The 13,007-nt window shown below is 38.2% G+C and overlaps 1 protein-coding gene across 1 annotated transcript in view; it reads right to left on the minus strand.

Annotated features, from left to right (window-relative positions):
- Positions 1-13,007, minus strand: part of LOC146005044 (uncharacterized) — a 72,675-nt gene that overhangs the window by 33,191 nt on the left and 26,477 nt on the right. Inside the window, exon 2 of the mRNA XM_083144190.1 lies at positions 8,721-8,829. The gene's annotated coding sequence lies outside the window, so the exon portion shown is untranslated. The remainder of the gene's footprint in view (positions 1-8,720; positions 8,830-13,007) is intronic.

A 13,007-nucleotide genomic window follows, 5' to 3' on the forward strand; every position in this document is an offset into this window, starting at 1 on the left:
CTACCAGTGTCCCGAAGCACGAGAGGTATTTGTATTCTCTATTTACTCTATATTACGCAATATGGCACTGAAGTCACTTGTCGGATCGGCATATCGCGCGTGCCAGTCATCATCAAAAGGTGGAAGGGTGAGGTAGTCGGTAATCTACTGCCGTACGCCCGGTACTGGGACAATTTCTCCGACCTTTCGAAAAAAATGTGAGTATTCAATTTCGCTTTTTTTCTTGTTTTATTGCATGTACGAGTATAAGCAATAATAAACTATAGTTTTACAGTGCTTTGCACCATACTAGGGCCCAACAGGATCACAATTATTATGTGCTATCACCAAGAGTTTTTTACCAAAATTACATTCGTTCTATCGTCAATTTCATGTTTTTCTCTCATAATTTTCATCTTCTTTATTATTCATTTATTATATGACTCTCTCCCAAGCATTACCAATTATTCATTATAACAAAATAATGACAGTATAATAGTTAGGACCTACCTACCCAATAATTATTGTAGGTAGTACCTTTCATACCAAATATACTTACAGTAGGTAAAATTATGTTTTTTCCCATATTAGAAAAAGTGTGTTTATTTTTTCCACTTTTTCAGGGCACGCTTCACAAACCCTGAAGATGTTCGAAGAATCCTCCTCGAACTGGACGAGGAAGATCAAGCTAATGGAGTTCAGGAGGAGGAAGTGGACTTCCCTGATGATGTTGATTACGAACCCCAATTTGTTGAATATGGTACCCACAACAGTGACACCGAGGAAGAGTTAGAAGAGGCAATGGAAGACGACAACCAGAGTCTTGAGGAGGGAGAAGAAGACGACGAAAGTCCAGGTTTGAGATTTTACATCGGAAAGAATGGTGATACGATTTGGGCAAACAAACCTCTCACACAAACCACTAAAACTAAGTCTGCAAACATTATAAAAACTCTTCCGGGTCCCAAAGGGGAAGCTAGAAAATATCAAACAAGGCTCAAATGTTTTCCGACACTAATTTCTCCACAAATGATCGATGACATTGTCAAATACACTTATATACACATTGCTGAACAAAAGACTGAAAGGCAAAATCTGTCTAGCACCAACTTTCGGGACAGGGATTACAGGCCCACCTCAAGAGCAGAAATAAAAGCAGTTTTTGGAGCTCTGTTCTTGATGGCACTCAAACGTGGAAACCGCGCAGATATTTCTGAGTTTTTCACAAAAATGGGACTGGTTTGATTATTTTGCGGGCTAATTTTAGTGAACGCAGGTTTCGAATGTTGCTAAGATCTCTTCGTTTTGACGACATACATTCTCGTCAAGTGCGATCTGCTACCGATAAATTAGCTCCTATACGTGACTTTCAGACAGCCTTTGTAGCAAATTGTCAAAGAGCCTACAATGTTGGTGAAAGTGTAACCATCGACGAAATGCTGGTGGCTTTTCGTGGTCGATGTAGTTTTATACAGTACATGCCGAATAAGCCCTCAAAGTATGGATTGAAAATATATTGTGTATGTGATTCTCAGACATATTATACTTATAATATGATGATTTATTGTAGAACCCAGAGACCTGGCCCCTACAGCTCAACCTCCAACAAGCCATTTGATATAGTGACCAATTTGTGTGATCCATTGAAAAAAAGTAGTCGTAACGTTACTACAGATAACTGGTTTAGTAGTTACCCCTTGGCTGAACATCTGTTATCGGTTGGCTTGACTTTCCTTGGGACTTTGAGAAGCAATAAAGCTGAACTTCCGCCCGAATTTGTGAAACAAAATCCCAACCTCGTCCCTGGCCATCATTTATTTGGGTGTAACGACGTCGCAACTTTGATCTCGTATGCTACCAAAAAGAAGTTAGTTTTGGTTTTGTCAACATTGCACGATCGACATGAAATAGATGAGGAAACAGGCAAGCCAGTGCAGATAATGAATTATAACGCCACAAAAGGAGGGGGTCGACACCGTTGATCTGATGTGTTCACGGATTACGACATCCAAAAGAACACAAAGGTGGCCAATGGTAATTTTCTTCCGAGACCTCGATATTGCTGGGATAAATTCCATGAGGATATATGAAATGAATAATCCATTGAAATCCTTTAGACGGCGGCAGTATATTTTTGAGTTGGCACTGGAACTGATGGAAGAAAACCTGAGGCAACGAGCAAATGTGAATACACTTCCCAAAGATCTGGAAATTTTTCTAACCCAGTATCGAGAACAAGGAACTACCAGCATTGAGGTTGTGAATCCAAACAGACGAAGTTTCTGTTATATTTGCGGTTCAAAAAAGAACAACATAACTAAATTACGTTGTAGTAATTGTAACAAAAGTGTATGTAAATCACATTCAGTACCAACATGTGTTAATTGCCTCAGTAATGATTCATCCAAATCAGATGATGAATAGTGCAATATTTTACTTATTTTGATGTACTTAGTACAAAATTATAATAACGCTACTTTCATTTGACTGTTTTTTGTTTCTTTTTTATAATTCATGGAGATATGCATCTATTATTGATTGTGTAATGAATGCCTTCCTATTTTGATATACCTAGTACAACATTATGTTACTTGATTAAATTAGTGAGACGAATAACTACTTTCTTTCAATGTTGAATACTTTTGTTACCTAAATACTTAAAAGACTGAGTGATAATTTTAGTTCCTGCTGTAAGATAAAATAAATTGTGTGCTGTGAGAGAGTTTAAAAACCTCAATGAATATTGCACTTTATTTTATATATTGATCAAGTTTTAATAAATGTTTTCATGGTTAAATATGTGTGTTCACGATTCTATTAAAAATATCCCCGATTACAAAGGTTTATGGTGAGATATAACCGGTAAAATACGTGAAAACGAGGTAGCGGTAGATTACCACCCCGCGCCCACTAGTGTTTAAAAAAAGGCGCGCCCCCATGAAGGTTAACAGAAATGTTTTTTGCATTTTTTTTTTGTCTTCATGAAAATGGAGGGGAAAAGGCAGGAAAAGGTACTTCTTTTTGCGGCTCTTTTCAACGTCAAATTTTTGCCGATAAAGGAAGACAGGCTTTGTTGTTCTAAATCAATGCTTTTCACTCCCGTCTGTTAACTGCATTCGAAGGAAACTTGTTTATCAGTATCCGATGTCAAAATGAAAGTTTTTCGTGAGGGTGCATGCAGGGGGTGTGGGGTGGGGGAGGGGGAAGACTGGTTGTTGAATCTGCGTTGTGAGAATGGAATTTTGAAGCATGCTGAATTTTTTAGCACAAGTGTCCACAAGTTGCAACAGGGGTTACCCTGCATTGTCTAAAAATAGAATTTCAAGCAGCTGCAAGAATCGCCGCTCATTTTTCACTGCGTTCTAGCTTTTCGTCCGTGAATGTTGTGCGTAGGTGTGTGTTGTTTAGTGCCCAAGTGCGAGGACATTTTTTGGGTGAAGTGACATTTTTTTAAATTAATTTTTGGGGGTTTTCTCCCTTCTCCCTCCATATATACGCCAAATTTGCATAAATTTTGCATTTTGACCTTTTTTTCGGGGGGCGGGGGAAACACCATTTTTTTAAAGAAAAGTATTTTTGAGGGGATTTCTCCCCTTTCCCCTCCATAAGTACGCCGAATGTGCATAAATTATATATCGTCTGAATCTGTGATTCATTCTGCGTACAACGGTATATCTTTCATATCTCTAGGGCATTTAGTTTCTGAGCTATAGTCATTTCAAGGTACCACTGCATTTTGAAGCTTGAATCAGTAGCGTGCCGACCATTCCTTTTGGGGGTACAACTCAAGTTACATTGGTCATACGACAATGATGCAAATATTTTTGTTTCTTACATTCCAGCGATAATTTCTATGTGCATTTTGAACTTTTCATATCCTTTTTTTCGGGGGGGGGGGGATGAAACCCCATATTTTCAGGGGATTTCCCCCCTTTCCCCCTCCATATATACACCGAATGTGCATAATTTATATATCGTGAATCTGTGATTCATTCTGCGTACAACGTTATATCGTTCATATCTCCAGAGCAAATAGTCTCTGAGCTAAAGTCATTTTAAGGTACCGCTGCATTTTGAAGCTTGAATCAGTGGCATGCCGACCATTCCTTTTGGGAGTACAACTCAAGTTACATTGGTCATATGATAATAATGCAAATATTTTTGTGTTCCTTACATGTCAGCGATCATTTCCATGTGCATGTCAACACTGTCATGTACTTTTTTCTTGGGGGGAGGGTGGGGGAACCAATTTTTTTTTTTCCGAAATTTTGGCACTTTGAGAGTTAGCCCCATCCCCCCGCCACATATACGCCGAATTTGCATAAATTTTACATAGTCTGAATCTCTGGTTCATTCCGCGTACAACGGTATATCACTCATCTCTCTAGCACAATTAGTCTCCGATCTACACTCATTTAATTGAAACTCTGCATTTTGCTCAAAATCGGCTTGGTACCGAGAGGCTTACATGTGAAAATGGCCTTGGGCGCCAAAAGGTTAAAGCAGCAGGCAGGCATTTGTTGAACATTCTGAACTTCAACACCACTTTCCGTTATATGCTTGCACCAACCTGACACTGGATACACCTGCACTGCACAGAGTGTCAAAAAGTGCAGCCAACTAGACAGGACTGTTGTCTATCTACAGTGCATATGCAGTGTGTCCAACTCTTCACTGAAAAATTCCTACTTTCGTGTTACTGATTTTGTATTCTTTCCGGGTTAGAAAACCCCACGAACCATTCACACGTAGCTCCACACACCATTTACGGATAGCCCCACGAACCATGCACGGATAGCACCACAAACCATTCATAAATAGCCTCACGAACCAAGCACGGCAAGGTTAGGTTAGGCAAACATAGTTAAAATTGTCGTGTTCTGGCAAAACAATGGCATGGTTGGAAACACTAACCGGGGGTTACATCATCAAACGCACGGAACATTTGGTTCATGTAGACGAAGGTAATGGAGGCAAGAGCTTTTGTGCATCGGAGAAACATTAATGTCGAAAAATATATGATTTACCGCCCGAATAAATTGAATGAAGGGAGAAAACACTTCCACGACATGTCAAAAGTCTACTGAAACTCAGTTCCGTAAGTACTTTCTCCTGTAAAATTGAAGGGTAAAATTCAAGTTTCCCCGAAATGCATTTCTTCAATTTTACAGGAGAAAGTACTTACCGAAAAGAGTTTCTGTATATTCTATGAAGGTCTGGGAAGTGTTTTTTCGCCTCGCTGAATGAATTTTCACGGAAAATCATATATTTTTTGAACATTAATGTCTCTCCGATGCACGAAACCTGTTCCATTGATGTCCTCCTACTACGTGAACAAAATTTTGCATGTGCTTGATGACGTAACTACCGGTCAGTGTTTCCAAACATGCTGTTTTCCTACTGTGTAACAGTAGTGTAACGTAAATGAATGTATGTAACTGTGCATCATTTCTGAATACGAACTTGTGAGAAGATGACGTGCACAGGATGCGTGGTGAAATTGCACGGTGTCAAAGATCCAGTTGAATTTATTCTTCACTATTTTAGTGGGTTTATTACCCTGGGGTAATTGACCTACCGCCCCCAACTGCTAACATTGACCACCCCCCCCCTTACGCTCCGGCTTTTTCTACAGACTCCCAGTTAAAGGCATGCGTAAAATTTTCGGAGCGAATTTACATTATACAGGGTGGGAAATAACCTTTTGCTAGGGGTCCACAGTAAAAAGTAACAACAATTATGGTAATACCAAATGTTTACTACGACAATTGTGGTTACAAAAACAAAATTAAAAGTTAGTATGTCCGCCGTTTGCTTCTCTCACAGCACGAAGACGATCAGGGTAGGAGCTCAGAAGATTCGCAAACAAGTCTGTATTGCATTCCATGTCACGGAGGACTTGTTCCAGATGTGCAAGGAGTGTTGCCCGGGAATAGCGGTCCCGTCCGCGTTCCACTATCATCAAGGACTCAACTGCGTCCTTCAGAATAGCCCCAAAGTGCTCCGCTGCATTCAGGTCCGGTGATGCACCCGGCCATTCAGAACTGCATAAGTAGTCAATGCCACTTCACCGAAGAAGGTCTTGGGTAGCATTTGCCTTGAAGCAAGGTGCTTTGTCGTGAACTAACTTTTAATTTTGTTTTTGTAACCACAATTGTCGTAGTAAACATTTGGTATTACCATAATTTCTTAATTGTTGTTACTTTTTCCTGCAGACCCCTAGCAAAAGGTTATTTTCCACCCTGTAGAGAAAGTCTCCAATTTTGTTAATTTTCGGTATACTAACTAATTTTGATCTCCTAATCACGAATCTGTTGAAAAAAAAAACGGGGGTCATGTCTGAAAATTTGAAAAAAAGCAGATTGAATTTTTTTTATATATAGGTGTATATGCGTAGTTTTACGAACAAAAATGTAATCTCCTGTCATTGTGTCCAACCACGCCGTTGTTTTACAAGAAAATGATTTATGATGTTCAATTCTAGTACGATCCCTATTTTTTCGATGAATTTAGAGGTGAAATGAGTGCTAATGGAAACTAACCTAACAGGCCTAACCTAACCTCGTGTGAATGGTTTTTGGGGTTACCCGTGGATGGTGTTTGGGGCTAATGTCAATGGTTTGTGGGGCTACCTGTGGATGGTTTTTGGCACTAACAAACATTTTTTCATCAAAATGTACAATTTCCAGACGTGACCCCCGGTTTTTTACAACAGATTCATTATTAGGAGGCGAAAATTAGTTAGTATACCGAAAATTAACGAAATTGGAGAATTTCTCTATATTGTAAATTCTTACCAAATTTTCATATCCGCAAAACATATTTATTCAATTTTACAGGAGAAATTACTTACCGAATGCAGTTTATTTAATTAACAGTTTCATGCATCGGAGACACATTTAAATCGGATAATTTTTCTTTCTCGTGTTTTGTACTTACCAATTATGTATTGCGAAACAGTGGAAGGTGCCAATATGCTTTTTGCACGAAAACAAACACTTTTTCTGCTAAAATAAACCATTTTCCTTAATGCTACGGAAAGCACGTCACGGTGCGATATCGCTTGCTTTGCGAATTGTAACGCTTCTTTTGTTTTCGAATATCAATGTTTCCAACTCTGTTGTGCATGAAAGTTGTAAAAAACCGGGGATCACGTCTGGAAATTGTACATTTCGATGAAACATTGTTCGTTAGCCCCAAAAACCATCCACGGGTAGCCCCACAAACCATTGACGTTAGCCCCAAAAAACATCCACGGGTAGCCCCACAAACCATTGACGTTAGCGCCAAAAACCATCCACGGGTAGCCCCACAAACCATTGACGTTAGCCCCAAAAACCATCCACGGGTAGCCCCACAAACCACTGACGTTAGCCCCAAAAACCATCCACGGGTAGCCCCACGAACCATTCACATGAGGTTAGGTTAGGCCTGTTAGGTTAAGTTCCATTAGCACCCATTTCACCCCTAAATTCATCGAAAAACCATTTACCTTTCTCGACAAAAAACTGCCCGTTTCTCGAAGAAAGAAAAAAACTCGCGTTTCAAAACTCGAAAAAAAAATTGCGCGTTTGGAAACCCTGATTCCACTAGCGAGATCGCGTGACTTCCGACGCTAGAGCCATCTGCAGGTACATCTTGGAAACAACGGCATGATGTTGTCGATTTTCACAAAATGCGCAATATTATTACATGAAAAGTGATTATTTATTGTTCTGCTGCATTGTAGGATGAAGTTTTAGGAAGAATATATATCGACGGAGGTTATAAACCTTGGAGAAACTCATTTCCGTAAGTAGTTTCTTGTGTAAAATTGAAGAAATGTGTCTCCGATGCATGAAACTGTTACCGTTTATTTATAATTGTGGAAGTTCGGGGAAGTGTTTTCTCGTATGGTTCATTGAATTTTGCTGGTAAATCATCTATTTTTCGATATAAATGTGTGACCGATGCATGAAAGCTCTTGCATCCATTTACTTCCAGGTGGATGTAGCCTGTGTGTGATGATGTAATCCCGGTCAGTGTTTCCAAACACGTGTTTTTGTAACTAAAGAAGGTACGTTTCCGCAATTGGTTTGTGGGGCTGTGTGTCAATGGTTCGTGGGGTTATGCAAGAATGGTGTGTGGGGCTATGCATATTTTTTCGAAACCAATTTTTAACTATTGTAACCTATACGTGACCCTACCTAACCTAACCTTACCGGAAACTTTTCGTGGGGCTATTTATGAATGGTTCATGGGGCTATCTGTGCATGGTTCGTGAAATGGTACCTTCCAGAATCCTTAGGAATGCAGAATACGTCAGTACCAATGTGAAGAAGAAGAAAATAAAGAAATTCCAGCCGTTTCAGGGATACTTAACATTTAATAATTGAAGAAATGTGTTTTCCCTATATCGAACTGTTACCTTGTATACATATGTACACTCCCCACTCCATATATATATTTATATACATGGGGGGAAAAGAGATTGTCAGAATCGGTTGGTAAATTGGAACCCCCACTCTTCAATAAGTTCCGACGTCCTTGGTTCAAGATATGTGCCGTGTCAAGATGTGTCTTTTTAAAAATATAAATACCAACGGTAAATACAGTTTTATATGTTATGTTATTGTGCATTAAAGTAGTTTTACATGGTTAGACATAAAAATTATATCGCTGATATTCTACGTGAAGATGCAGGTTAGAAGCATTGCTTTTCTTCTAATTATGCTGTAAATAGATTTGAGAGAGGCGTTTACCTAATTGTGTTTTGTTGCTCTAAGATGTTAAAAATTAAAAATTCTCTCCCGAGTTCCAAAGTCGAAGAACTTTTTGGTTGCATCAAAAACCTGTTGGAGAAACGTACATCTTCTTCTTCTTCTTCTGACCCTGTCAGACAAAACACTGTCGACTTTGGCCAATGTTTCTGTATTTATACTATGGGACAGCCTGGTATGGGATTTCTGTTACACAACTTTTCCTTACAATACACAACAGATGACACTAAACAATCTTCAATTTTTACGCTTTTACATTCTATGTTCTGTTTATAATTCAATTTGACATTTTCGAGCGTATCCATATAAAATCCAAATAATTGGTATTGATAAATCAGATAAAAGACAAAGTAAAGATATAGGAAATGGAATTTTTAATCTTATCAGATTTTTATATAATATATTTCGTTGGTGAGAGAATTGATCACATTCCAAAAATAAATGTTGGGCATCTCGATTATCTTTACCACATGCACAATTTTGTTGATGTATAATTCGCGATTAAAATTAACCGATGTGCCATCTGGTGGGATTTTCAGGAATTACTCTAAGTAGGATACGTTGTGTTGAAGTCGTTTAAAGCATTGGGAACGATTGGGAATCTGCGAGAGAGTAAGGTCTACTGTTCAGTTTTTTCCTCCTCTCTAAATCGTTTTATGGGTCAGAACAAATTAAAAGTTTTCATGTGTTTCCACCCCGTGGAATCAACAAAATGAAATTTGTTAATAAATCAAGGAAAACGTAATTGACAGAAGATTGGTATGAGGGATATAACACTGTAATTCGGCAAGGAATTTACGAAGAATGCACGAGTCTGCTTACATTATTTTTTCTATATATATATATATATATATATATATATATATATATATATTTTTCATGAAAGTAAAGTTTTAAATTGTACTTTATAAATATAGCTTTTTTTCCCGAAAAATCATGAAGCGTCTTACCCAATGCGTCCATGTATTACCGGTATTACGTATGTGTGAAATTTGGAACAGATGCAAGTCGATTAAGAGAGATGAAAATAGTTTGAGAATGTAACCAGAAAAAAAAGTGGACATGCTAATTTTCATGTTTCATTCAGTACGATGTCCTTTTTCAGTGAGTATAGCCTGGTCATGAAATCGTGAATATTATTATTAAACCAGTCTTTCTCTTTCGAGAAAGAACTGCAACGATATGTTCGCAATTTTCTCCTGTCCCAGCTTTTCAAGTACAGGTCAATTTCAATTCCTTTATTTTCAAATAATTTCTGAGAACCCCAGTTACAACATGACGTGCAGATGATACAGCACTGCTTTGGACAACCAGTGCGTATACATAGTTTCGTCTGCATTTTCCGTGTTATTTTTGCCTATCATAATTAAATCCTTCATTCTCAGTACAGCTTCACGTTTGTTAGAGTACCTGGAATTCACATCGCATTTGCAATATTTAAAAAGAATGCGTAATTTAAACGTTTTCTACCATACCAGTCATGACAACACGCTGCTATTTTGTACTACTGCAGAATGTAAACAAAGATTTGTCCTACTTAGAGCGGCCATATTGGAAGCGACACTAGCGCTCAGGTGGTAATTTTAATCGCGAATACCTATTTTCGCTAAATGTGCTGGTGTACGTACATGACCAGTTCGCAATCTATTAATAAAAACTATAACCTGTCTTGGAAGAGGACATCTGTGGAACCATGGTTGACTTGCATCAAATTCCGCCAGCCATCTATATGTATGACCTACCATCGTCAATTGTTCCTTGCACCAAATTTTCCAGTGATTTTTTATTTTAATTTTAACTCTAGGTAATAGATCTGTATAAGGGAGTCTGATGAAAGATATTTGAGGTAAATCCCTTGCTCTCTTAGCGTACATATCTGCCACATTATTACTCTGGTTAATGTGATGTGCTTTGACATATGTAAACTGAACAGTAATATTTTTGGATTGTGCTTGTTGAGTTAATTGTATAATCAATATAATGAAAATAGATTGACGACATAGTTGAGGATATGATGATGTTAGTGCCTGTAAGACACTTAACGCATCTGTTAGAATGAGTATTTTTTTATAGTTATTTTGTATGGAATAAGTTAATGCACGGTAAATAGCATAGCATTCTGCTGTAAAAATTGTAGTGTCTGCTGGTAACCTAAATATTTGGTGTTGATTCATTTCAGGAATATAAAACGCACAACCTACATCCTGAAATTTTTTGGAGCCATCAGTATATATGAAAATTAAATCTGGCCATATTTCTCTATACCGAGCGTGCTGACCATGATCTGAAAATTGGACGTTAGCCTGAGCATAAAGAGGCAAATCTAATTTATATACTGGAGGTGAATGATATGTGAAAGAATTTTGGTACGCGTCAGGATCCATACAATAACGATGAAGAAAATAAAATTTCGGGTTGATCGGATCTATAACATTCATAATTGCCCACTGTTTTTGTGTTTCAAATAGCAAATTAAATGGGTGATTATGATTCTCCCAGGTTTGAAAAAGAAATTTATTTGTTAATTGTTTGCGCCGATGAGATAGAGCCATCTCTCTATTTTCCATATAAACACTTACGTTTGGACTAGAATTCATCAATCCAGAGCAAATTCGTAATGCTTTGCGTTGTAGTAAATCAATTTTTTGTAACTGTTTTGAGGACGCACCACCGTAACTGAAAGCCGCATACTCAAATAAGGAACGAAAGCAGTTTCTGTAAAATAGTAACATAATTGTGGGTTGACTACCCCACTTAGTAGTTGCCAATCCACGAAGAATGTTTAGGACAGATTTCCCTCTATTTATTAAATAATCTATATGCAGTTTCCAATTATTTTTACGATCGAAATCAATTCCTAAATATTTACATGTAGATACCACTGGGATGTCAGAAATATGATTAATATTATTAGGAAATACATTTTGGCTACGAGAATTAAAAATCATAACTTGAGATTTATTAAGGTTGAAAGATAAACCTACTTCATAAAACCATGCTTGAAGTTTATGTATTAAACGTGTCATGTCTATTAATCCCTGTGTTGCTTGTGGAGTAATTCTGTAAAAACAGAAATCATCTGCATACTGAATAAGTTCAAAATCCTCCAATTGTTTATTGTGTAGAGACTGTGTATATATATTAAATAGTATAGGACTGAGTGGAGCTCCTTGTGGAATTCCTGTGGTTGTGAATCTAGGCCCCTGGATAGAATTTTGAAACCAGCCAAAAAATTTTCGATCAGCATATAAATTCCAAATTAATCTAGGAATCATAGGAGATATATCTTGTAGAGATATGGAGATTATTAAACCGAGAAAACCTCGTCATGTTAATATTCACACTTGTTTATTTCCTGGACTTGTCCGACCAGCGAGCGATCTCAAGAATGCGCTAACTTGTAACTTCCGTAAAACAAGGAACTGGAAAGGCAAACGCGTGGATCTAAACAGGATCTACCGCGTTCGAAAGGTTTAACAACCTTCCGACGCCTAGAATGATAAAAGCAAGCTCCGTCCCGGAGCTCGCTCTCTTTTGGATTCTGACACTCATCGACGCTACATGGATAATTAGTCCGATACTTTACAACACATTACACTGCTGAACTACGACGATGGAACACGGAGTTACCGCTGCCTAGCATGCTACAAGGCGCAAGGGATTGCTCGGTTTGGTGAGCTGAGGGTCGCTGGATAGAACCTTGGCAACTGTCACGATTCGGTCTGCAAGGAGCATCAGGACAAGACAACACACACACCTACCAGGTATGAACAAGCGTGAATAACCTTTACACCAACTTTCCATATCTCTACCCTCCTAATCGGAGCAGGTTCAGCCACAGATATTATTAAGCTCTACCTAAATGTTTAAATGAAACTTCCCTGTGACCTCTAACCCCAGGTAAACGGGGTTACAACATGGTGGAGGTGCTTCAGGCCCTTTTTTGCAATTAAGTACCCTCCTGTACGAATTGCTTTACATTAAATTATTCTCTCCCCCCTCCCTCCCACTTTGGGAGCATTTTTAAAGTAAGTTTTTAGTAATTCCAACTCATACTCCCACAGTACGCTTAAGATGCGTCAGACCCAGTGACAATTTTGTATATTACCCTATGGAAAACAACCCCTCTTTTTCTTTTATGCCGAGCCCCCACCCTTTTTCAACAAAATCTAGTTCTTCTGCATAACATGTATTCAAGCATCATTCACACAGGAATGAGAACACTTGCTTATACTTATTTAACCAGCGATATATTCATGACATAAATAA

This window comes from Lepisma saccharinum, chromosome 22 (genome assembly GCF_977018435.1).
Source record: "Lepisma saccharinum chromosome 22, izLepSacc3.1, whole genome shotgun sequence".
NCBI classification, from domain to species: Eukaryota; Metazoa; Arthropoda; class Insecta; order Zygentoma; family Lepismatidae; genus Lepisma; species Lepisma saccharinum.